Source organism: Rhinolophus ferrumequinum, chromosome 9, assembly GCF_004115265.2.
Source record: "Rhinolophus ferrumequinum isolate MPI-CBG mRhiFer1 chromosome 9, mRhiFer1_v1.p, whole genome shotgun sequence".
Lineage (NCBI taxonomy): Eukaryota > Metazoa > Chordata > Mammalia > Chiroptera > Rhinolophidae > Rhinolophus > Rhinolophus ferrumequinum.
The window spans coordinates 73,664,838-73,689,247 of record NC_046292.1 but is presented as its reverse complement, the minus strand read 5'-3'; the positions used below and the strand labels follow the sequence as shown (position 1 = coordinate 73,689,247).

At 38.8% G+C, this 24,410-nt stretch overlaps 1 long non-coding RNA gene across 3 annotated transcripts in view; it reads left to right on the top strand.

Moving 5' to 3' along the window:
• Positions 1–24,410, top strand: part of LOC117027768 (uncharacterized) — a 383,724-nt gene that overhangs the window by 282,273 nt on the left and 77,041 nt on the right. The window lies entirely within an intron of this gene.

The window sequence follows — 24,410 nt, the reverse complement described above, 5'->3', positions numbered from 1 at the left end:
CCCAAAATGGGCACATAGCTATCTTTCAGAAAGAAATCAATCTATGCTATGTATGAAGGCCTACCATGCATTTCTGTAGCCCCTCGCTTGACCTGTTACATGGTTTTCTTCTTCGGATTCCTGATGGGTGCTATCCCTGTAGTAATTATGCTTCTCAACGCACTTCTCCATTCTTCCTTCTCTTATTTAGCCTCCTCCTGGAAATGACATTCTACAGAGACTTTTAAAATTTTCACAAAGAATTTCCCAAACACTACATCATTGGATACTTATAATAACCTTGGACACGCTACATCACTTGAAAAGTAGGAACCTGGAGTTCACTGAGATTAGTAACTCTCTTGAAGCCACATAACTAGCAAACAGCAGAACTGGACCATCAGGCTTGGGCCCAGATGTGGTCAGGGTCCTTGCAATCAATCATGCTGTGCCTGCCATTTATGCTCCCTCAGTACATTCATTCACTAGTTGAATGAACTAGTTTTCATGCACTAGTTTTTGGTAAATCTTGATTGACCATCTCCTATGCCCTGGTCTCCAAGTTAAGGCAAAGTTGAACAAAGCACACTTTTTATGCCTTCTTTGAGTTGGAAGGGATCATAGACAAAAGCTGGCAGTTTGGATCTTGGGTGATGTTGCCGTGACGGGGACCCGGTGCTTTGGCTGCACCTAAAAGGACTTTAAGGTCGAAATTGCTGCAGGGACTAAGAACTAAGACTTCCTGGAGGAAATGATATCCGAACTGAGATATTGGGAAAAGGTTAAGTGTTTTTTTTGTGTTTTTTTTTTCTTGTTGCTTTGTTTTTTTTTAGGAATAAGTAACGTAAAGGGCTAGAGGTGAGAGAGGATAATGATAAACTTGGGGAATTAAGAATAGTTCGATTTGCCTGGAATGTGGAATGTAAATTGGAGAATGGCAGAAGAGGAAACTAACGAGGTAGGAGGAGGTCAGATCATGTGTGGTTTTGTAAATCATCAACAGAGATTAGAAATTCTCAGGGCACAATGAAGAACCGTTTGAACCGTTTGGAGCCTGAGTAACATGATCAAATGTGCAGTGTAGAAAGAGATTCCTCTGATGCAATGGGAAGGAGGATCTGCTAAAGTAGAGCCATCAGCAGCGATAACATAAAATAATTCTCTCTTCTTCAGTCTCTGGAGTAACCTGAAGGAATCAAAAGATCTCTTTTAGAGCCAAGTGTTGAGACTACCTTTTTTCCAGTTAGATAACCAAGGCCAACTTTGATTTCATTAAAATTGTGTGCTTTTTTCCTTTGTCTCTAAGTCATGGGTCTAAGAAAAGAAGCTGTTTTTACAAAAGCAATATGTATAAATTTTTCTGAAATGTTTAGAATAATGTTAAAGTATCTGTCTGTAGCAAATACAATTTTAAAAAATCTTGAAAACACAGAATGTGGCTCAGGAGCTCTTCATTATGGACTGGGTTCACCAATAAGACCACACTGCAAAGTAAACGGAAAGAGCTTGGTAAAAACACAAGTGCTTCTGTCAGAGAGTCAGCCCTGGGGTCACGTTGACCAGTAGAGCTAAACTGTTTGACTAATAGAACTGCTTTTTTTCTACGTGAAGAAAATACTTTTCTCTTGTAGTCCTTTCTACATTGTTCTCATAAGCAACTCCCTTTAGAGAATATTTCTGTAATTTGTCCCTTCATTTCCCCCCAAAAGAGAGATGCTAGATTTTTTTCAAGGTGCTAGTGGAAAGGACCCAAAAGCAGAGGGTGCGGGAAGAGACAATGAGGCCACAGGTTCTTACAGTCCCTGGAGAACTCTGAATTTGGTGACCCCCTTCAGCATCCCTCAGGGGGCCTTAGTGTTCTATTACTTTGGGAGAAAGAGTATGTGACTCCCCTGCCTGCCTTGCAGTCTCGTTGCCATGGAAACTTCCATTCCATACACCTGATTCACACATCATGCTTGGCTAAGTCCAGACAGAGGTCACAGACTGGCATTTGCCCTTTGTTTCCCCTTCTTGTGTTTGCCAGACACTTAAAAATGGATACAGAGAGATGAGAGGGTGTGTGGGCAGTGTCGTGTGTGAGGAAGCTGTGTGTCAGGGGTAGAAACTTGGGGATTTCAGAAAATAATACCTGTAAAGGGAAGAGCGGAGCAAATGGAAAATCTATGTGTAGTTTTAAGCTTCTCATGGAAGCAAAGTCTTTGATCCTCTGATGTGTCTGAAGGTGATTTTCTGGATATCCGAGCCAGCTAGGAAATGAGTGAACAGATTCAGAAAGCTTTTGCTCCTTAGTGGGTTTTCTGTTCCATTTTCACTGAATTGTCCACTTATCTGAGCTCCGTGGTAAATACCTTAGGACTGTAACCTGGGTTTAGGCAAACCATCAATTACAGGTGTGAAATAGGAATCAAGTCCTCTGATGATGATGCTTATAACTTTGCTGTAAAGTATAATATTGTGGAGAGCACAAATAATTCTGTGGAATTTATTATTCATGAAGGTTCCATACACTGGCTGGAGTATGTTTCTATTTCCCTCTGATGTTTTCTTTTCCTCTCATATAACTTCTTTAATATATAACTTAGAGAAAAGGACACTGTAGGAGAGCAGATTATTAACCTTCTACCCCATCCAGAATTTCTCTTTCATAGGTTGAGACATTTTCTTTTGATTTCTGTTTATGAGACTGTTTTAGAAATTAGAAAAACAACATAAAGACTTTTCAGATTGACATGGTAATCTGTCCTCCTACAATATTAGGTTTCAAACCTTATGTGCAGTGTAGTTAGGTATCATCCATGTCTTGGCAATGAAGTTAGCTAGCCAGTACTTGCTCTGCCTTGCCCCAACTTACTCTTCTGTTGCCTCTAATTCGTTAATATCCCTCCTATTTAGATGGCCTCAGTTTACAAAGTGTGCCCTCATCATCAGCAGCGAGGAGCTCTAGTTTGGAGACAACCAGACAGACCTGAGTGAAAAATCACATCTCGCTTGTGTTCTTGGACGAATGATTTTATTAACCTCCATTTCCTCACCTGTGAAATGGCCTTGATGATGTAAGGTTGCTCTCAAAATTCTGTAATTTTTACAGTGCTTTGCACAGTGCTTGCTACATCTCTATTGCTATTATTACTTTGCTAGGTCATTTTAGAAATAACATTTATAGCACTTGAAATAATACTCTTTCCGTCACTATTGCTCATTTTTGTTGTTACTGACTTTGGAATAGGTGAGGGTAGACAGGAGCTAATATGAGTGGTGGGTTAAAAGAAACAGATAGTTTTTACCAAAAAGAGAATGTGTGCACACACATTCTCCCTCTCTTTCTCTCATTTGTGTGTGCACACTTGGTCTGTTTTTTTTTGAATCTCACTGCAAATTCACGCAGCAAAATGAAAAGGTTGTACACTTATTGGAAGACAGAATGCTGTCACAGAGACCATCTGTCTTACAGAGCAGTGATGCCGTGTCGACATTTCAAGGCAGTATGTGGGGACGTGTGTGAATTCCTATTCGGGTGATCCAAGGGCCATTCTAATCTTCCTGCCCCCTCTGCCTTCTCACCCTTCTTCTCTTGCCACAGTTTCTTTCTTTTTTTTTTTTTTATTGTGGTAAAATGTACATAGTATAAAATATATCATTTAAACCATTTTTTAAAGTGTGCAGTTCAGTGGCATTAAGTACTTTCACATTGTTATGCAACCATCACCACCATCCATTTCCAGAACTTTTTATCTTCCCAATCCGAAACTTTCTACGGATTAAGCCGTACCTCCCTGTCCTCCTTCCCTTCAACCGCTGGCAACCACAGTTCTACTTTCAGTCACTGTGAATATGACGGCTCTTGATTCTTCATATTAGTGGAATCGTACAGTGTCTGCCCGTTTGTGACTGGCTTCTTTCACTTCGCATAATGTCTTCTGGGTTCATTCATATTTGCAGCATGTGTTAGAATTTAATTTCTTTTTAAAGCTGAATGATACTCCATTGTACGTATAGACCACATTTTTTTATCCATTCATCTGTTGATGGACAACTGGGTTGTTTCCACCTTTTGGCTGTTGTGAAGAATGCTGCTATGTGTACATAGGTGTGCCAATATCTGTTTGATATTTATTTCCTTTTATTATGGTACATGTGGTGAAATGTTAGACTGGATCAGGGTCTTCATTGTGGGCTCTTCAGCAGCAGTAGAATTGATCCTGCTCTGCATTTTTTTATGATGGTAAAAAGAGCACAATATAAAATTTACCATCTTGACCATTTTTAAGTGTACAGTTCACTCGTGTGAAGTATATTTACATTGTTGAGCAGCAAATCTCTAAATTGCTTCATCTTGCTGTCCTAAAAGTCTGTGTCCTTTGAACAATAACTCCCCGGTCCCCCTCCTCCCAGCCTCCGGAAACCACCATCCTACTTTCTGTTTCTGTGGGTTTCACTACTCTAGGGACCTCGTATAATTGGGATGATACAGCATTTGTTCTTTTATGACTGGTTTATTTTACTTGGCGTAATGTCCTCCAGATTCATCCATTTTGTAGCATATGGCAGGTTTTCCTTTTTTAAGGCTGAGCAATTTTCCATTATACCACATTTTGTTTATCCATTCACCTGCCAATGGACATTTGGGTTGCTTCTGCCTCTTGGCTATTGTGAATAATGCTGCAGTGAACACGGGTGTGCAGATATCTCTTCAAGAAGTGGAATTGCTGGGTCATATTGTAGTTCTAGTTTCAATTTTTTTCCCCAGACCTCCATACTGTCTGCCATAGTTGCTCTACCATTTTCCATTCCCACCAGCAGTGCACACGGCTTTCAATTTCTCCACATCCTCACCAACCCTTGTTCTTTTTCTATTTTTATTTTTTATAGTGGCCATTCTGATGTGTGTGAGGTGATATCTCATAGTGATTTTGATTTCTAATGCATTTTCTTAAAACAGTTTTAAAGAACATATTAAAAGCAAACAGATGGGCTAAGATCATAGTTACGTTGAAGATGAAGAGAAACGGGGAAAACTGTGGCGTTCCCAGATTAGGCGTTGCATGTCCTCTGACAATTCCTCTCAGTGTGTGTTGGCTCTTCTGCTCAGCTGTCTCTACAGTAGGACTGAAGGTTGAGTTTGGCCTCTGTGGTGTGGCCTGGCCTGGCCGACAGTCTGTCGCCCTCTCATCCTTTTGGAGTCCTGGGTGATTAGTAAGCATTTTCTCACAGCAAATGACTCAGAATGAAATGTAGCTCCAGATACAGAGCTATTTCCAAAAAAACAACGATGCCTCACTCCTTTTTAACCATTTCTCTTGACTACTTCTATGTGGATTTAAAAATATTAACCCTGATCTTAAGTCAACATTCTTTTATTCATTCATTCAGTGGCATTAATGGAATACCCAGAACAATGCTGTCCAATACAAATATAATGCAAGCCACATATTTGATGTCACATATTTTCTAGTAGCCATGATAAACAACAGGCAAAAAAAAAAAAAAAAAAAAAAAAAAGCAGGTGAAATTAATTTGAACGATTCATCTTATTTAACCTGATGTATCCAAAATATTGTCATTTCAATACATGATGAATTTAAAAAATGAAGGTAGCCTATTTTTCACACTCAGCCTTTGTAATCTGCTCATTTTGAACTTACAGCACTTCTCAATTTGGGTTGGCCACATTCCAAGTGCTCAAGAGCCCTATGTGTCTAGTGGCCACCTAATTAGACTGTGCAGACCGAACATATTTAGCCAAGGACATACGATGTCCAGAAAAGGTCATCCCTCAGCTCAGCCTGGTGGGCAAGATGCAGCAGTAAAGCACTAATGATGGTGTTGAGTGCTCGGGGAGGAGAGGAGCACAGTGGTACAGAAGCCCAGAAGAGGGGCTCCCTGCAGCTGACTTGGGTTGCTCTGCCACCACTAGACCTCATTCCTTTGAACTAGTCCCCTGTCGGGAGAGCTCTGAGCTGGAGTTTGGCATGGGCCCCAGTCCATCAGACATTAACTTTTTGCCTCATGTGTTAAGAGAGCCGCTGGCAAGTTTACATTTAATTACAGACTCTGCCCTCGCCCTGGGTCTGTGAGCAGGGATTTCCGCACTGCAACCTCACTGCTCTACAGCCTGCCTTTCATTCCCACAGGAAGAATCGCTCGCTCACTGGTCCTCCAGGCGGTGCTGGCCAGGCACACCACCTCAGTCCTTTGAGCTGCCACACCTCTGGGAAAGTTGAAAATGTGGTGCTGAGAGAAGGGAAGGAAAAGAGAATTTTTGATTGTTTTCTTTGTCCAGACACCCTTCTACTCACCTCTCAGGAGTGACACCAAGAGCTCTGGTTGTTAATGGAAAGGTCGCCGTCCTTGGATCGGCTTCCCTGGATCCACCCTGTCAGCACCCTGACCACCCTCCATGCCCAGCTTCTCAGAGAGTTACAGAGGTACCTCGTGTGGGTGGTAGTTAGGCTCCCGCAGCTAGGCAAGCCTGTGCATCTCCCCAGGCTCTTTGCATGGGGATGGGTGGCCAAGTTGTGTTTACAGAGAGCCAGCCAGGAAGCACAAGGGAAGAGGAGGCACTGTTTCCACTTATCCTCCCACCTCCTTTTGGCTCTCTCTTCTGGCATTGCCTAAGACCAAAAAGGGATGGGAATTTGGCAAAGTGAAAGTATATCATTATATTTACCTACCCCTTTGTCTCATCTTGCGCCTAAGGAAGCGAGGCTGGACTTTTTTTCTACACTCAGAGACTTGAAATTCTTTTCCTCCTGCCGATGTGGAAGAGGCTCGGAAATAAGTTCCTTTCCAGGAGATGAATGATATGGCAGAAAGACAGGGTCAGATGAGGCCAAGGGACGGGAGCCAGAGTCTTACCAAACCCTTGCCGGCAGCACTGTGACTGCTCGACATGCTCTGCTGATGGAGAAGGGGAGGCCTCGGAGCTCCACACTGTCTGGATGCTTCCACCCATATGTGGAGTCGAGGGAGATGGGAGACTTGAAGGGGGGCAGGCATGAGACTGGCCCTTCTGGAGACTCTACTGGTGTATGATGACATGTTAAAATGTGGAAGCATTAATATAACCGGCCTGGTCTAGGGCTCTACTTCTAATCTAATCTCTTTTCATCATATTTTAAACTTGACATGATGAGCATGTATTTCTCTGGGAATTGTGTCTACCTTCCACCCTCAGGAATCAGATCCATGGTGTAAGGATCACAAACATCTAAATAATTACCTAAATTAACACAAAAGCCAAAGTAAAATATTTCTTCTCCCAGGAAAATAAAATAGATGAAAGCAGAACAACTGCTCTTCTCATTAATCGATACTCACAAATCTTTTAAAACTCAAAATGGGCTTCATAATGTGCTTTAGCAGACAGTATTTTTATTAACAAGAGGTGTTAAATTCAGAAGTTAACTCCAGGAGATGAAAACCGATTAAGACAATGGAAAAGGTCACAGGATTCGAATGTCACACATGCATACTTATTTTGTACTTGAAGAATGAGAGACGATCACTGTTCCTGCTGTGGCCTAGGATCATATGCATTTTGGTACTGAACATATTTTGCATTCTTCTTAGCTTTACTGGATGGGTTGAGGTTGAGTCAGCTTCAGCAGGTCAGTGGACCCAATGGGGAGCTAGCTGGGGTTACAACGCAGGCTGTGGTCAGTCAGGCACCACAAGTGACGTCCAGCACAGCCAGACTGTAGGCTGTGAGTTTGAATCCTAGCTCCACTACTAATTAGCCCTGTGTAAGTTACGTAGCCTCTCTTAACCTCATTTATTTTCTGTAATATTGGAATTGTACATTTATATTTATAGAGTTTACCCATGGAAAAATGACTCATTTAAAGTACTTAGTCCACAGTGCCTGACAAGGATTAAATTATTAGAAATACTAATTGCTATTAATACTTCAGCTAAAAATGCTGAGTTGAACTGGTAGTAAACAGCTGTCCTTGTTTATTTCGGCCAGTAGCCACGCAATACATTGTTTGGTTAACACTCACTTGCCCTCTTTGGAAAATTCTTTAGTTACATATACTTTTTCTTCGCAGGTGTATGATGTGTATGTATATAGAAGGCCAGTAAATTACCCCTTGCAGATGGAGCTGACCAAACACAGTTTTTCCCATGGTGACTGCAAAAATAAGAAAATAAAATTCAAAAAAAAATTTGAGGTTACATGATGCTGTCACTGGACTAGGAGGAGTGTGGAGATCATGAAGTTTCTGTGGCTTTGGGTTTTCTTTTAGTTGAAGGTGTTGGGTGAAGATACAGAGGTCCTACTGAGCAACTGAACAGGATGCAGTTGGTTGCTTTGAAGTGAAGAAACTGGTCAAAAGTACAAGTGGGAGGAGAAGTTGAGGTTTAATGAAGGAGGGTCATTATTAATGTTTCCATGGTTTTAGCAGTTTAAAAGTTGGGAGTTTAAGTAAGGTTGTTGGTTGTGGGGAAAACATCCCACAGACATTCAGACATGGTTGAAGTTCAGTCTCTCAGTCTTCATTTTAATCTGAAAATAGGGAGCCAAGCTATCTGAGTAACACAGCAAAGGGATTGCTTCATAATTTTAACAGGAATGCTAATTACCACATGTTCACAATGGCACAGGAGTCAGAGAGCAACACCGTTCTTCTCAAATCCAAGTTGTGTGAGCATTGTTTTTCTGGGGAGGAGAAAGAATATTACTATTTGGGATTACTAATTCTTTCAAAAAGATTTATATTAATTTCCCCAACGTCTAGGTGTAACATTAGCTTTCAATGAACAGTTGGTATCTTTCCGCACCATCCATAAAATGGTCTTGAATCCATTCTCTTTGTTTCCCTTGTATAAAGATTAACATGGAAGGCTTCATTTATTTGATTGAAAGATAGAATTGACTGCATTGGAGATTTGGCCCTCTTGATTCTAGAACAGGATTAGAAAAAACTGTTAGCATCCACAACCCACCCCCCCCCCCCAATGTATGTTAAATTAAGCCCATATTTTATTTCTAAAAATTAGATTATTTTTCCCTCCAAAGACCCAAGAAGTGTAGTATAAAGTCAACACTACATAATTAGTAATAATCCAAGGGTAGAACGAGCATGGAGAATTGGAAACGACGAACTAAAGCCCAACATTTAAAAAACTCTTCTACTTCTCAGCTCTTTCAATGTAAGCAAAGGATGGAAGAGTGAGAAATGAGATATTACCTTCAGCGAATGCCCATGGTTTGGAGTACTTGGAGTCAGGAATTCTGGATTAGAAGTCAGCCTCTCCCAATAACCTAGTGAGCACTAGGGAATTTTGGTAACTTCTCTGAGTTCTCCTTTCATCATTTGTCAGATGAAGATACTTCACGATATTTTGTGTGTGTGGTGGTTCTATTAGACAAGATAGGATATATGTGACAGTTTGTAATCCGTTTGACACTCCATATCTCTCTTTGTCTCACCTGACAGACGGGAGGAGGAGGTACAAACAACCAGTAGCCTGAGTAATTATTTTATATCATTCACCCTAAATTATCAAGAGAGGACTGTAAACCAACAATCTTCATTGTCTTACCTCCATCAACAATCATTGCCCCAAGCCCCAAGAGTTGCTATTGGTAAGGCAAAATCCAATAAAAGCAGGATCTAGGTTCATATCCACATCCTTTTTGCTCACCCTTTCCCATCTGTGATGGCCAACTGGGGATATTAACCTGGGAAATAAGTAAATTTTTCTTTATCCTTTTTGCCAATCCTGTATCACCAATTTCAGTCTTCATGAGTTACAGGAGTTGGTCATTTCTTTCTTGCCAGTAGTGGCCTGTTTTACATTGGTAACCTAGGGAACAAACTTTGGAACTCTGGAAGGAGACGTGGAACGGTGGCACTTTCCTTTAGCCTAAGAGCTCAGGGCTTTTGCAATATCTCTGCTCCAAGTTTCCGCTCTGCCTGGAACTTAGGTGAAGAAAATCTATCTCTACCTATGTTACCATCCTTGCCTTATTCTAATCTAGCGGGAGTGACTTCTAATAGGGTTGCCTACGTTTTTGTTTTTTTCTTCTCTTCATTGAAGAGTGGGATGAACATCTTATCATGCTCTCAACTGGTTTAGATTTAAAGTATAGGAGAGTTGCCTTTTCAGTGTGTGCATTGGTGGTGCCATACACGTGGCATTTTCCTGCAGGCTCCACACTCTACTGCAACAGCCAGTGACCTCAGTTCTCTTAGGGCTTGTCGCTGGCCTGGCCCCGAGCATGGACTCTGTGATACCAGGACCCTTGATGAATTCTGAAAATAAGTTATTAACATCCAACTAAGGGTAAGAAGTGAATTGGTGGTCTGATTAAAACAAATAGATATAGTATAAACATTTATTCCAGTGACGTAATAAAAAGAAATAGGAGTCAAGATTAGGAATCTAGTCTTGGCTTTGCCACCAGCTGGAACTGTAAAGGTGGTAGGATAACTTGATTTTTATCGACCTCATATCCAAATATGAAGTTATTTTGTATTTCAGTTTATGAAATAAGATTTTAGACTGAATTATCATTTGGACTTCACTCAGCATTATGATTCTGTTTGTATGTCCAGTGTTTTATGTATGTCCAGTACTTCTGATTATAGTTTAGTTGTTTTTATTAAGGAATACAATGTTTGTATTTTATATTACTTAAAGAATATCACATGTTATTTAAGAGTGGTCATTTTCATTAACATGCTCAACACTCAAAGCACCTTGGAGACAAAATACAGTTTTCCATGACTCTGACTACTCTGCCCCACTGGGGAGACTGGTCAAGAATTATTCTCTCACAAAAACACCCGAAGAAGCTAAAGTGTAATGAAGACTTCATGTCATATCTTTTATTGGGTCTTTGGAAAAGAGACTATATAATTAAAAAATCTGAAAAGCTGAGTTCAAGACTAGATATTACTTTTGGAATCACTTGTTTTGGAATTTTTAAAAATGGAATCCTCGGATCAGAATTGACTTAGGTATTCTTTGAAGACAGGAGAATTTTAATTGCCTTTGTAAAATCTGAGCCTCAACTTTAGCTAGTGTTCAGATGCTTCTCTTTCACACGAAACTCTGTTGATAGTTTATGGATTCTTTTTAGAAGAAAGTTAGAAAATTATCTAGGTGTTTATGAAATCCAACAGAACTACAGTTGGAAGATAGAAATATTTCCTTAGAAAGCTTTATACCTGTTCCTGTGAAAGATGTATGAACAATGCACCAGCCTGTTCTTGTTCTTGTTTTAAAATAAACATATTTGTAGACTTGTAGTTGGCTCCTGATGAACCACTCATGGAGCCATTTAAGGCAGGAGCTTTGCACTGGTATTGAACCAACTGAATAAAAGCTGTTTATAACCTTGTTATACCTTTCCAATATAAACACTATCTCTCACATAAATCATTTTATATATTAGTTTTTGTATAACATCATGTGGGAACTTTTTCTTTTACTTTTTGTCTGATCTGGATTGCAAACTAGGCATACATATTCCCTGACAGTGCTGTGCTAGGTTATCTTTTTACATTCCAAATTGGCATAAGCCAGAGTTATTTATTTTACACTTGTCAAGGAATAGCACTTATTACTATATCCTAACCAGGGCTCACAGTCATTAAGTATTTTTTTTAAGCTGTTTCAATTTTCTATCTATGAATACGAGTATAGCCTTTACATGAATGCTTGCATTGAGCATTCATTTATATCTTACGCTTACCTGTCATTATGGTGTCCCCCTGAAATGGTTTGTTTCTCTAGAGGATTTCATGGAGCATGGTTGTCCATGGATCTATTTTGTGTTGACGGTATGTAAGAGGATAGGGAACGCTATACGTTTTTTTCCCAAGAAGATTAAAATGATAAATATCAGTATGGCTATATTCATCTTCGGTCTCTCTTTTTTAAAAAGGTTGGTTAAATTTTTTAGAGCAGCTTTAGGTTCACAGCAATATTGAGAGGAAGGTACAGAGATTTCCTACATACACCTCCTGTCCCCACACAGGCACAGCCGCCCCCATTATCAACATTCCCCACCAGAGTGATACATTTATTATAATTGATGAACCCATATTAAGAATTTTATTATGACCCAAAGTCCGTAGTTTACATTAAGGTTCACTCTCGGTGTTGGACATTTTGTGGGTTTAGATAAATACATGGTTACATGTATCCATCATTATGGCCGCCTACAGAGTTTTTTCACTGCCCTGTAAGTCTCCTGTCCTCCGCCTGTTCATCCCTCCTCGCCCGCCCAAGCCCAGACAAACACTAATCTTTTTACTGTCTCCATAGTTTCGTATTTTCCAGAATGTCATAGAGTTGGAATCATATAGTATTTAGCCTTTTCAAATTGGCTCATTTCACTTAGTAATGTGCATTTACATTTCCTCCATGTCTTTTCGTAAATGGATAGCTCATTTCTTTTTATCTCTGAATAGTAGTCGGTTGTCTGGACATACCACTGTTTCTTTATCCATTTTTCTACTGAAGGATGTCTTGGTTGCTTCCAGGTCTTGACAATTATGAATAAAGCTGCTTTAACTATCCAGGTGCAGATTTTTTGTTTTGTTTTGTTTTGTTTGTGTGTGTGTGTGTGTGTGTGTGTAAATATAAGTTTTCAACCCTTTGGGGTAAATACCGAGGAGCACAATTACTGTAAGGTAAGTGAAGGCTTAGTTTTATAAGAAACTGTCAAACTGTCTCCATAGTGATTGTACCGTTTTGCATCCCCACCAGCGATGGTCAAAAGTTTCTGTTTCTGTTGCTCAACACCCTGGTCAGCATTCAGTTGTGTCAGTGTTGTGGATTTTGGTTGTTCTAATGGGTGTGTAGTGGTATCTTGTTATTTTAATTTGCATTTCCCTGATGACATGATGTGAGAAGCCTTTTTTTTCATCCTTATTTGCTAGTTGTATAACTTCTTTGTTTAGTTGTTTGTTAATGTATTTGGCCTATTGTTAATTTTTTTCTTATTGTTGGCTTTTAAGGGTTCTCTGCATATTTTGGATATCCAAAGTCCTTTATCAGTATACCTTTTGCATATATTTTTCTCCCAGTCTGTGACTTATTTCCTTCTCTTGACAGTATCTTTTGCAGAACAGAAATTTTTAAATTTAATGAAGTCCAGCTTATTATTTCTTTCATAGATTGTACCTTTGGTATTATATCTAAAAAGTTTGTCTCGGTTTTCTTCTACATTATCTTCTAGGAGTTTTATAGTTTTATGTTTTGCATTTAGGTATGTGATCCATTTTTGAGATATTTTTGTGAAGGGTGTAAGGTCTGTCTCTAGATTAATTTTTTTACATGTGTATGTCCAGTTATTCCCACATCATTTATTGAAAAAAAATTGTGCCTCATTGTATTTGCCTGACTGTTTGTCAAAGATCAGTTCACTATATTTATGTGGTATTTTTCTGGGCTGTCTATTATGTTCCATTGATCTATTTACCCATTCCTTCGCCAATACCACATTGATTACTGTAGCTTTGTAATAAGTCTTGACGTTAAGAAGTGTTAGTCTTCCAACTTTGTTCTTCTCCTTCAATATTTTTAGCTATTCTGGGTTGTTTCATTTCTTTTTATGCATTTAGCAGATTTTATCAAAGCTATCTTTGGATTTTTCAAATATAGGAAAGTGTTGTTTTCTAGATACAGAAGATAATCATGATAAATATGATGTATCCTAGAAACTTGGGAAGGTTGGAAAGAATGACTGGTTGACCAAGCTTTCATTGAACAAGGTATCTGAACCTGTTAATCAAAGAGGTCAGCATTGTTAGAGGAGGTTTCAGTTCTTAAATTTTATCTGACTGTAACAGACAATATTTCTGTTCCTTTTCCACATGTCATTTTCCTAATAAATAATTTCAATGGTTCCTTATACTTACTGAATAAAAAGCCAACACTCAAGACCACCACTAGTTGACTCCAATCTACCTTTCTGATACTGGTCTCCACAACTCTTTTGTGAATGTGTATTCTCAGAGAAGCCATAGTTTAGGGAGAGGAAGATGCTAGATTTAGAAAACTCTGGATTCAAATCCTCATGCTGCATTTATGAGCTGTGTGAACTTCATCACATTATACCATCCCCCTGAATCTTAGTCTTCTAAAGGCTAAAATAAATAAATGAATATATTTGTTGTCGTCTGTGATACTATGTAAGTAAGTATCATATAGGGTCAGAAATTTAGATCCATTCCTTGAACTACTTATTGTGGCTAATTTAGATTTGTAGTATATGAACATAGGACATTTGGAATTTAAGAAATATTCATTTTCCATGTCCTCTCTTTAGGTGGTAAATTATTTTTTCCTAGTTTCTAATATCAAAACACTTTGACCACAAACAAAGATAATTTTAATAATAGATTTGGGGCACAAATAAATTATTTGCAAGTTATAAAATTAAAAAGACTATACACAAATCTTTTTGACATCTATATTCAATCTTTAATTTTACATGTTATTCAGTTATGAAGAGGAGAGAGAACATAAAATCTGATTATTGTTGGATTACTTATAGGCTCAGTTTTATATTTTTTTGGCCTTGTTTAATCCTGCAGACATATCTAGGAGGATATACAATGCAGTGTTCTCAGACACTGCTCGCCATCTGCTTCCAAAGTGACAAATGAGCACCATGTTATACCTTTATTGCCTTTTATCCACCAAGTCCAAATTCAGGGGAAAGAGGTCACTATTCTTTTTACAACTAACTTGACACCAACATCGCATATTTTATCATTTGTCTTCTTTATACAGTTTTGTGAATACCGTTCACCCTTTCTTGGCCCCCTCAAATACTACCCCCCCCATACTTTTTGCAACAGATATTCTTAGCTCAAGGGAATAGGGAATTCATGCATTAGGGATGTTTAATTGGATTTTTCAGAAACAAAGTTGGTTTGCTTTCTTTAGAATTTTATTTTCTTTTCAGACCTGATTCAGTGTGGAAGGGAGAGAAAGTAACGAGACAGTCTTGGAAAACTGATGTGAATCACAGCAAGTTCACAGATGTGCGTAGAAATTGGGAGGAATAAAAATATTAAAATTGCTTGCATTATCTGTATATTAGATGCTTCATATACATTACTTAAGTTTTATCAAAAGCATTAGCTATGGTGAAGATGATTATGACAATGACTAATCTCATTGGACAGATAAAGAAACTGGCTCAGAGCCAAGTAACCTGGCCCAAAATATATTGTTAGTAAGCATGATAGAGTTTTCCTTGTTTATTGTATGTGGCATAAAAACGATGTATTTTGTGCAGTCATATGGGTTGTAATAAAACCAATACTACAATTGTTTTTTTTCCCCAAAATCTTCAATGATTTCATGCCCCGTAGGAACATAATATTTTAGGATCAGATTTTTATACTGCTGTCTATGCCATATGCTCAGGATGGCAGTGACTTATGGAAGAGCTTTGCTCAGGAGGGGCATGTTCTCATCCTCTGGAATGTATTACACAAGTGATCTTTAAAAAGAGAAGAGCATAGGAAGATGACCATATAGAAATAACTGTATTACCGTGTTTCCCCAAAAATAAGACCTAGCTGGACCATCAGCTGTAATGCATGTTTTGGAGCAAAAATTAAAATAAGACCCAGTCTTATTTTACTATAATATAAGACTGGGTCATTAATATAATATAATATAATATAATATAATATAACGTAGTATAAGACCGGGTCTTATATTAATTTTTGCTCCAAAAGATGCATTAGAGCTGATGGTCTGGCTAGGTCTTATTTTCGGGGAAGCATGGTCTTATTGACTGTCTAATGTCAGCCACGTATGTGTCTGTTTGCTTTCTCTGCATTATTTTTTTGCTCCATACAATGCTCTTATGGGATAGGCACCATGATTTTTCCATTACAGGTGAAGAGGCTGAGGCACAATAGGATTCTTAACTAGCCAAGGTGCTAAAGCGAGGGTGGGTTCAAATCCAAGTCCTCTGACTTAGCCTTTTGAGTTAGTGACTCTGGCTCCCTGAGAGCCTTGACTTGCCTCAGTTGACTTAGGAAATAATTTTGTGTGTCTGTATTTAGAAGCCTATCATATTTTTTCATTAATTATTAGTCACGTTCACTTTTTGGGACAGTAGCTGTAAGATATAACTACAGGCATAGTTGCATAGAAGGTGAGAGAAGATTAAGTCATTTGGAAAGATTAGGAAAAGCTCTCTGGGCACCCTTTCAGGAAATCCAAGTTTCAGCTGGGCATAGGGACTCAATGTTTGGAAAGAGTGGGAGATTTTGTGTCTTTGCACATGGGTGTCCCTGCGTCATGTTGGTCTTCAGCCTGAACCGCTCAATGATGGAAACACAAATCTCGGCAAAGATAAAAGAGGAGAACTAAAGGAAATACAACATAAGTTTCAAAGGACTAGAATTACATAGCTGTAATTTATAACTCCACTGTCCCTGTGATAATTTACATTGGATTGTTTATCTTTTTTTGTTTGGGAATATATTTTCCTTTATATTTAAAAATATCCGGTATTTAGAATTCTTTTAAGTATCATGATTGGAGGGAGGAACTATGCAAACTAGGTTCTTTACATTCTATCCTTTTTTTCCCTCTCTCTTTTAGTCTCTAAGATAATTTAAATGCTTTCTTGTTCATCGGCATACTTATTCAGTGGATATTTATTGAACACTTAGTGAATGCCAGACCCTGAGGATAAAAGATGAGATGCTGAATCTGTCCTCAAGGCATTGGATTTTGGTCGGAGAAACTGTCCTGTACTCAGCTAGGCACAATGTAAGTTAAGAAGTACTACATACAATTTTCTCACAGTTGCCAGTAGCAGCTTTGTGCTTGCCTGTAGGTAGATACATATTAAACATCTTCATTCAGATAGAACTGTTAACTTTTTTTTTTTTTTTTTTTAAATCTGCCTTTCCATTTGATTGGTTTACGTTCAGGCCCCGTTTCTGTCTTTTCTTTCATTGTTGTTATTTGTTTTTAAATTAGGGTGCTTAAAAGCCTTCAGAAGCCTCTGCTACAATTGAACTGGGGAGGGCTCCCTCTCTTCTAGAAAAACAAAGAGTAGAGCTTCTGTGTTACTGTTTAACAAACTCATCCCCTTTTTAGGGCTGTAAACCACTAAGGAATGTTTGGCTACTTACATAGGCTCCTTGGCTTCAGATCAGAACCTTTTTTGTACTGTTCTGAAGGTCATTGTCCGGACTTATTCACAGGGCACAGACGTGAACCTGCTAGAGAGGCAGTGCACACGGCGGCTTCTCCCCCAGCCAGGTGCCGTTTACGTTTTCTTGGTGTTCCTTCTGTGCTGTGTTGCTAACATTGTCTTTTAATCCCATGTGAGGTGCTGACGAGTAGTACCTTTCATCCATGCCATGTTCTAGAATGTTTACCCCCTGATAGTTTATCACCTTTGATGGCTCCCTGTTTTAAATAAAACAATTCACAATAAAACAATAAAACAATTCAATTAAAGCCATTGCCCCCTCCCCCCCAAAAAAGTGCTACATTAGCACAAAGAAGGAAGTAGTTCCTCCTACGGTTATCAGCAGACACAGGAGCTAAATCTATGATAGCAGAGCCGGGTAGGCAAAGGTGGGCAGAGAGGGCGTAAGAGACGAGAGTACGCAAAAGCCTGAGCACTGGAAGGACGGAAATAATTATTATCACCTCACAGCTAGAAAACTGAACACTGTCACCGGCTTAGTTTATCTGTGACAGAAATGCCACCAACACTCAGGGTTCGGGGATCTCCCTAGCTAGGCTTCATTTATTACTGGCTAAAATTGGGCTGCTGCTGCTGCTTTCATTTATTTTCTAACTTTTTCTGGCCAGCTTGATAGATTTGAATTAGATGTAGATGTTTTCCACATCAGGCGCTAATCATACTGTGGAAGTAGGGAAAGATTTAAGCTATCTACTGTGACTCAATGGAATGTAAGATTTTCTGCCATTTGTTTCTATGTCGTTTTCATATTTATTTTTCTCAGGAAATACTATTTTTTTCTGCTATGCCATTAGGATATATCGCCTTGATCATTACCTCTGTATCAGATCACTCCTTCTCTCAGCTTTTTTGGGAACCATCCTGGACAAGCATGGCACGTCAGTGGGAAGACTTGCTCTATTTAGTACCTTAAATTTGCTAATTTGGTGTTTTATATTGGGACAGGCAAAAGCTCATGTTTAAATAACTTACAATTCCTGGGAAAATCATAAATCTGCCTGACATGATGTTAAATAATTTGCACCTATAAGAAACTTTGCAGATGGCTAAGATAAGTATGAAGGGTGTTTTATATGTTTTGACTCAATGACTCTTCAGTTACATTATATAAAATTCAGCAGACTTCTCTATGATCATTAGAAAAATGAATGATTTTGCTGCCGTAAATCACAAATACCACAAACGACAGTAGGATTGTAATTCACAGGTATGCACATACAGTTTTGTGGTATTTTCCATATTTATTCAGAAAAATACATCCTTAAGAAATTTTCTCTGGCACTGGTTGCTATAGTTAAGCTACTTAATTCCAACTGTTAACTTTGCTTATTAAACTTGCTGGGTGTCCCAAACATGATTGTGTAAGATAAAAGAGCATGGTACCGTAACTTTATAATGATATGTCGAAAATAGGGTACACACAACATACATACACACACAGACACACACACGTACAATTGAATACACACTGTTCACAATGTTCTGATTCAGGGAAACTGGAAGATTATTTGCAGATATCATGATCAACTTTGTATTTGTTCCAGAAAATTTCACTTGAGGAAAGATATTCTTGGCATACAGCAAAAACCCACATTTTATTATATAATTTGTTTTGTGATTTAAATATTTATAATTTATTCAACAAACAAGGTAGTGTTGAATAATGAGCGAATTTAATTTCATGAGTAAAAAATAGTGCATGAATGAGCTACCATTTTTCAAATTGAACTGTTGAATTGTGGATATGGGTATGATTTTTGTGAGCCTTGTTTCCTCTTTCTCCCTGTCTTCTTCTACCCCATCTATACATCCTAATCTCCTTGGTCAGAGGAAAGCACTTTGAGAGAGAAATCTTCAAGAATTTTAATGTAATTACATTTAGGACCAGAGTTCTGTTCAATGTAATGTCATTGACTGATTTAGTAATTTCTAGAATTCTGCCCAAACTTGAAAATACTTTCAGTGCCCATTGCTGAATACTGCTGTTTTCTGAATATTTTCCTTCTGGGATTGAACCGTACAGGATTTTGTTTTTTTAATACATTCCAGTGGTATAAGTATATTGGCTAGTAAAGATTTCTTTAATTGACCTGGTTATAGTACAAATGATCCAGTCCCTCTGCTCCTAATTTTTCTCCTTTTTAAAACCAGAGATTAATAACCTGCTGTTATCTCCATCACCCTGGTGAGAGATTCTGTCAACAGTGTTTTAAAAATGTAGCTTTGGGGTTAGACCTGGGGAGTGGCTAGGATTGTAACAAAACTATATCCATGTTTTTCTTTTCAATTACACATGTTAATTTAATAAATTGTTACTGAATTCATATTCTATGTTCCCTACATAAGAGGGAACATTTACTAACCTCCCCCCCCCCAAAAAAAAAAAAGTCTGTCCAAATAAAATTTCCTTTGGACTATTTTTTCCTGCTCCGAGGACAGACGTATGCCGTCCCCCAATCCATTTTCTCTACTCCAAGTGTACCTTGTATATATACGGTGAACCTTCAGAAGTCCCTGAATGAATTTCTTTGTCATTGTGTCTCTTGTATCCAGTAGAATTCTACAGCAGAACAATAATATTGCATGGTCTGCACTGGGGAGGCCTGGGGCTCAACTTCAAAAGTGATTTCCCCATCCTGACAGGGCAGGACATGCTTTCCCTGGGCTGCGAAGTCACAGCTAGCTCTATCCTTATGAAAGACTGTACCTCCCTTTTGCTTTTTTCCTTCCTGGGAGCCACTGAGTCCAAGTGTAACTGCCAAGAGGAATCCAGGAAAGCCAAAGAGGCCGAGCATGTCAGGCCTTCCTGTAGCTTCCACACAGACTTAAGACCCCAAGGAAGTGAATGCGGATCAGTGGGAAGGAGACAGCCAAACAGGGGAACAACCACAGCAGTCTGAAGGCTGAAACAACAGGAAAGGATCCTTGGCAGTTCTGTCTACTTGGCAAGATTGGGATATGACTTGAGCTCTCACTAAATTACCTCACAGTGAATTAGTTTTTACCAAGCACCAAAGGTGAGGATGACTCCCCTGAGCTGAGGACAGATGAACACATAAAAGAATGTTAATTAGTCTGCAGGTGTGATTGTGGGGATTGTCACTCTTTCAGGAAAGGGTTACATCTCAACTTTTCCCCCATCAGGTGAGGTTCTTTGGTTCAAAGCCAGTATAAGAGCTTTAACATAATCTTCTGTGTGTGTGTGTGTGTGTGTGTGTGTGTGTGTGTGTGTGTGTGAGAGAGAGAGAGAGTTTGTGTGTGAGTATATAAGACTTTTTCCTCTTTATACATATAAATCTAATTTTTTGTGGTCTTTGGGTTCATATGTTTCAGAACTACTTTCTAGGTGAATTTAATTAAACTATTGCAGGGTTTCTTTTTGACATTTTAGTAATGAAATCACTGATTGGAGGCTTATGCAAAGTTTGCTGCTATAATAGGATTTACCAGAGTTCCATTGTAATTCTAAATTAGTTTTAAATTTCTGCCCCTTGCCTTCCTTTTCATTTATGTTAAACGTTACTACTATATGGAAAGAAGGTATTTTAATGATAGCAAGATGTCATCTAGAAACTCCTGTTCTACTACTCCTAAAAACCATATAGAATATCAACAGAGGGTGATTAATCCCTGAAATGACTCTCAGGCAGGGTTTCCACACTACTGAGATTTTGACCTGGATAATTCTGTATCATAGGGGGCTATCCTGTGTATTATAGAATTTAGTAACACCCTGGACTCTACCCACTATTTGCCAGTAGCACCCTATACCCCACAGTGTACAACCAAAAAAGTACCATGGAGGACAAAATTGCCCCTAATTGGGTACCACTGCTCTATAGGTTTAACTAAGGAAAAGAAGGTTCAAAACATGGTAAACGTGTAGATTATGGACCTATTGGTTTTGCTTTTTAAATGATCTGTGTTGTACATCGGAAAAAGGAAGTACAGCCATCGGAGATAGGGTCTGCCACTACAGTTCCCACTTAGCCACCAATTATCCATTACTGACTGGAATTTGGTTTAGATTAATATAAGCAATTGTAACTCACTCAGAACAATATTGATTTTGATGCTGTCATTATCAACCGAAGAACTTCCAGGTGTTTATATAAGATGCAGAACTTTGCGAAGGGGACAGATACCCTGATCCCTGGGTTCTTTCATAGTGCTGGTTTATTGGGTGGAAAGGTGGAGTGGTTGGAGACCAAGATTCAAATGCGGCTCATGTAAGTAAGACTTTAATGACTGAACAAGTGAAGAAAAACACCCACTCTACACTGTATTCAGCAGTTGTATGAACTGGAGGTCAGATACATGATCTACAGGCAGGTTTCACTGAATTCGCCATCTTTTACATTACTACAGTTGTCTGGAATATTGTGTTCTTCCTCTAGAGGATTGTAATTCATTTTTTTCTCATTCTCCTCCCAAATTTGCTTCTACCTCTGTAGTTGAATGTTTGAGCTGCCAGACAAGTAGAATCATGTCTCTTCTGAGGTTTATTATTAGATGTCCTGTTGTCTTTATTTCAAGTTTTTTGCCTCTCTATTGTCTCTTCACATGAACATACTTGTTTGCCAGGTACTTTTGCTTTTCTTTTTCCTCTTTTTGATGTCCCATCCCTCTTGCCCTTGTTTTCTTCCCTTTTCTCTGACTATAGAAACTGTCAGGTGGCCTCGCTGGCATCATCTTACCTTTTTTGAGCTATGTTACCCTGAGACTTCCATTTATTATGCCTCAAGCACTCTCTTCCTTTAATGCTCTAGCTCTCCGAGGGATAGTTAATGATCTTTGCAGCAAATGAAGGTGAACTGCAGTCACATTATTGTTATAATACAGCCAACTGTATGGAACAGATTGGGCTGAGCTTTGAACAGCTGGGGCTGGCAGAGTGAGTCTTGACTCCTCTCGGAAGAGTTCCAGAACTGCCAAATCATCAAACTTGAAGGGGAAAGAGGGACAAGAAAGGTTGTGGCGATAGTGGTTCCTGCAGGTGCTTTTTGCCTTAGTGATCTACCTTTTTGAAATTTTCACGGGTTTGTAGATCCAGGAAAGCATGGACTAATTAAACCCAGGGGCGGCTGTCACTGCTATTGGACTTGCCTGCTTAGTGACTGTGATGGCATTTTATTGTTCATTTGCAGGTACTGAACGTGTGATAAGATAGATGCTTCTGTTGTTCAAACTTGGGCCTCTCTTCAGCGCATTGAGACTGTTTGCAGTTTTTAGGAGAGTTTTGATTTGCAAAGCGTACAGAACCCTGATATAACTTAATGAAGGCTCTGTGGGGACTTTTGGACTTAGACTATAGTGTGGCTTCCTGGTGGCGTGAATAAATGGGAATCAGTGTGGGGTAGGGCATATGTCATAAACTGGTCTAGCCTTTACATATGTTTTTGCCCACGCAAGGAAATGTGTGTGTGTGTGTGTGTATCTGTGTGTATGTGTGTGTGTGTGTGTGTGAGAGAGAGAGAGAGAGAGAGAAAGAGAGAGATAGAGTTTAAAGAATCAGCTGCCAATATTTAAAAATATATATATATATATATATATACATATATATATGTATAATAAATATGGTTTATTTTTCCGTAGAAGCCAGAAGGTCTGCCTTCCCCGGACTGCATTCTCCTATGGTCAATATCAGCGGAGACTGAGTCACGGCACCCCCATACTTGTCCTAAGTGGGCAAGGCGGGGTCTTCACACTCCACAGAGTCCTCACCTCACACTCTCATAGTTACTTTAGTGGCCTCTGCAGGAGAAGTTCAGGAGAGAATACATAGAGGCTTTGGGATGAGGAAGAGCTGGGTTTGACTCTTCGCATCACCACCAGTTTTGTCTATTTGGGCAAGTCACTTACTTTTCTGAGTCTTAGTTTCCTCATGTGTAAAATGGGAACTTAGTTCTTCATCTCATATGGTTGCTGGAAAGAGTATTAAGTGACGTAGCATATTTGACACCCCTAAAACAGCTATGCACATACCTAGTAGAATTGCTGCACACGTTAGCCATTGTAATTTTTTAGTTGTCATGTATCATAGGTGAATTGATTCCAGTTCTTTAGAGTCACAATGACCATGTTATAAAATTAGATAACCACTTCTATTACTCAGGACAATGAGGACACTTGTGTCTGGGCTTTCTATTTTTGTCGTTTATTTTAACACTTACAGTATGTCTAAGGGAATAATACAGTAGAAACTGAGCTCTTAAAGAAGGCATTATCTAAAAAAAAGAAAAATCTTATAATTTAGTTCATATTAGGTAGACACTTGGTTTTCTTTTGACTGGGTCATGACTATGATTTTGGATCTAAACTCCTGAAGTTTGTCACTCCACTCCCACACCAGTTACATTCGAAATCAGGTTGATGGCAACCCTTTGGACTAAAGATACTCAGAATCTTCATGGAAGGAAAGGTACAGAAATGAGAGCACTATATCAGTTAATATGCTTTTTTTTAAAGTGGAGTTAAATTTAGTTTTTGTTAGGCTTACATTGTTATTGAAGGCAGCAGCTAATCAGTACTTTGCGCTTACATATTCTTGAAACTTTCAAAGGATTTTTTTCTACATTATTACATTCAGTTGGCATCTTTTCTCTCTAATGTTTGACCTTTGACCTCCAGCACACATTTGGCTGCCACACCAGGTTGTGGGGCAGGGGCTTCCTGGTTAATATATATATATATATATATATGTATATATATAGTTAAGAAATGCAGGTTTTTCCGCCTATTTTTCTACTTCCTGCAAAGATGGGTGGATATTTCACTTAAATGCATACTCTTGTCTCAAAATGGTAAAGGATAATAGTCCAGTAATTTCTTCTTATACTTTGTGAAGGTATCTGGAAAACTCTCGTGAGTTCCAGTGCAAAGCTTCTTAGAAAAAAGAAGGAAAAATGGCTAGAAAATGTGAAGGCAGTTCTGGAACCAGTGGGAGAAAATTGATGTAAAAGGTGACAAATGATTTGTGATTAGCTGTCATGGTGTTCAAAAATGAAACCACGTGTTGCACGGAACCAGTTATGTTTTCAAGTGGTTGTCTTAAACCCACCTTGGATGCTTGAATGCCATTATTAGGATGGACAGTCCCTGAACTGAGACGCGAGAGAAGAGAACATTAGTTTTAGAGCCCTTTTTTAAAAAAATTCATGAGTATGTATAGGTCTACCTCTGGACCTTGATATTGGACCCACACCCAGATTCTGGT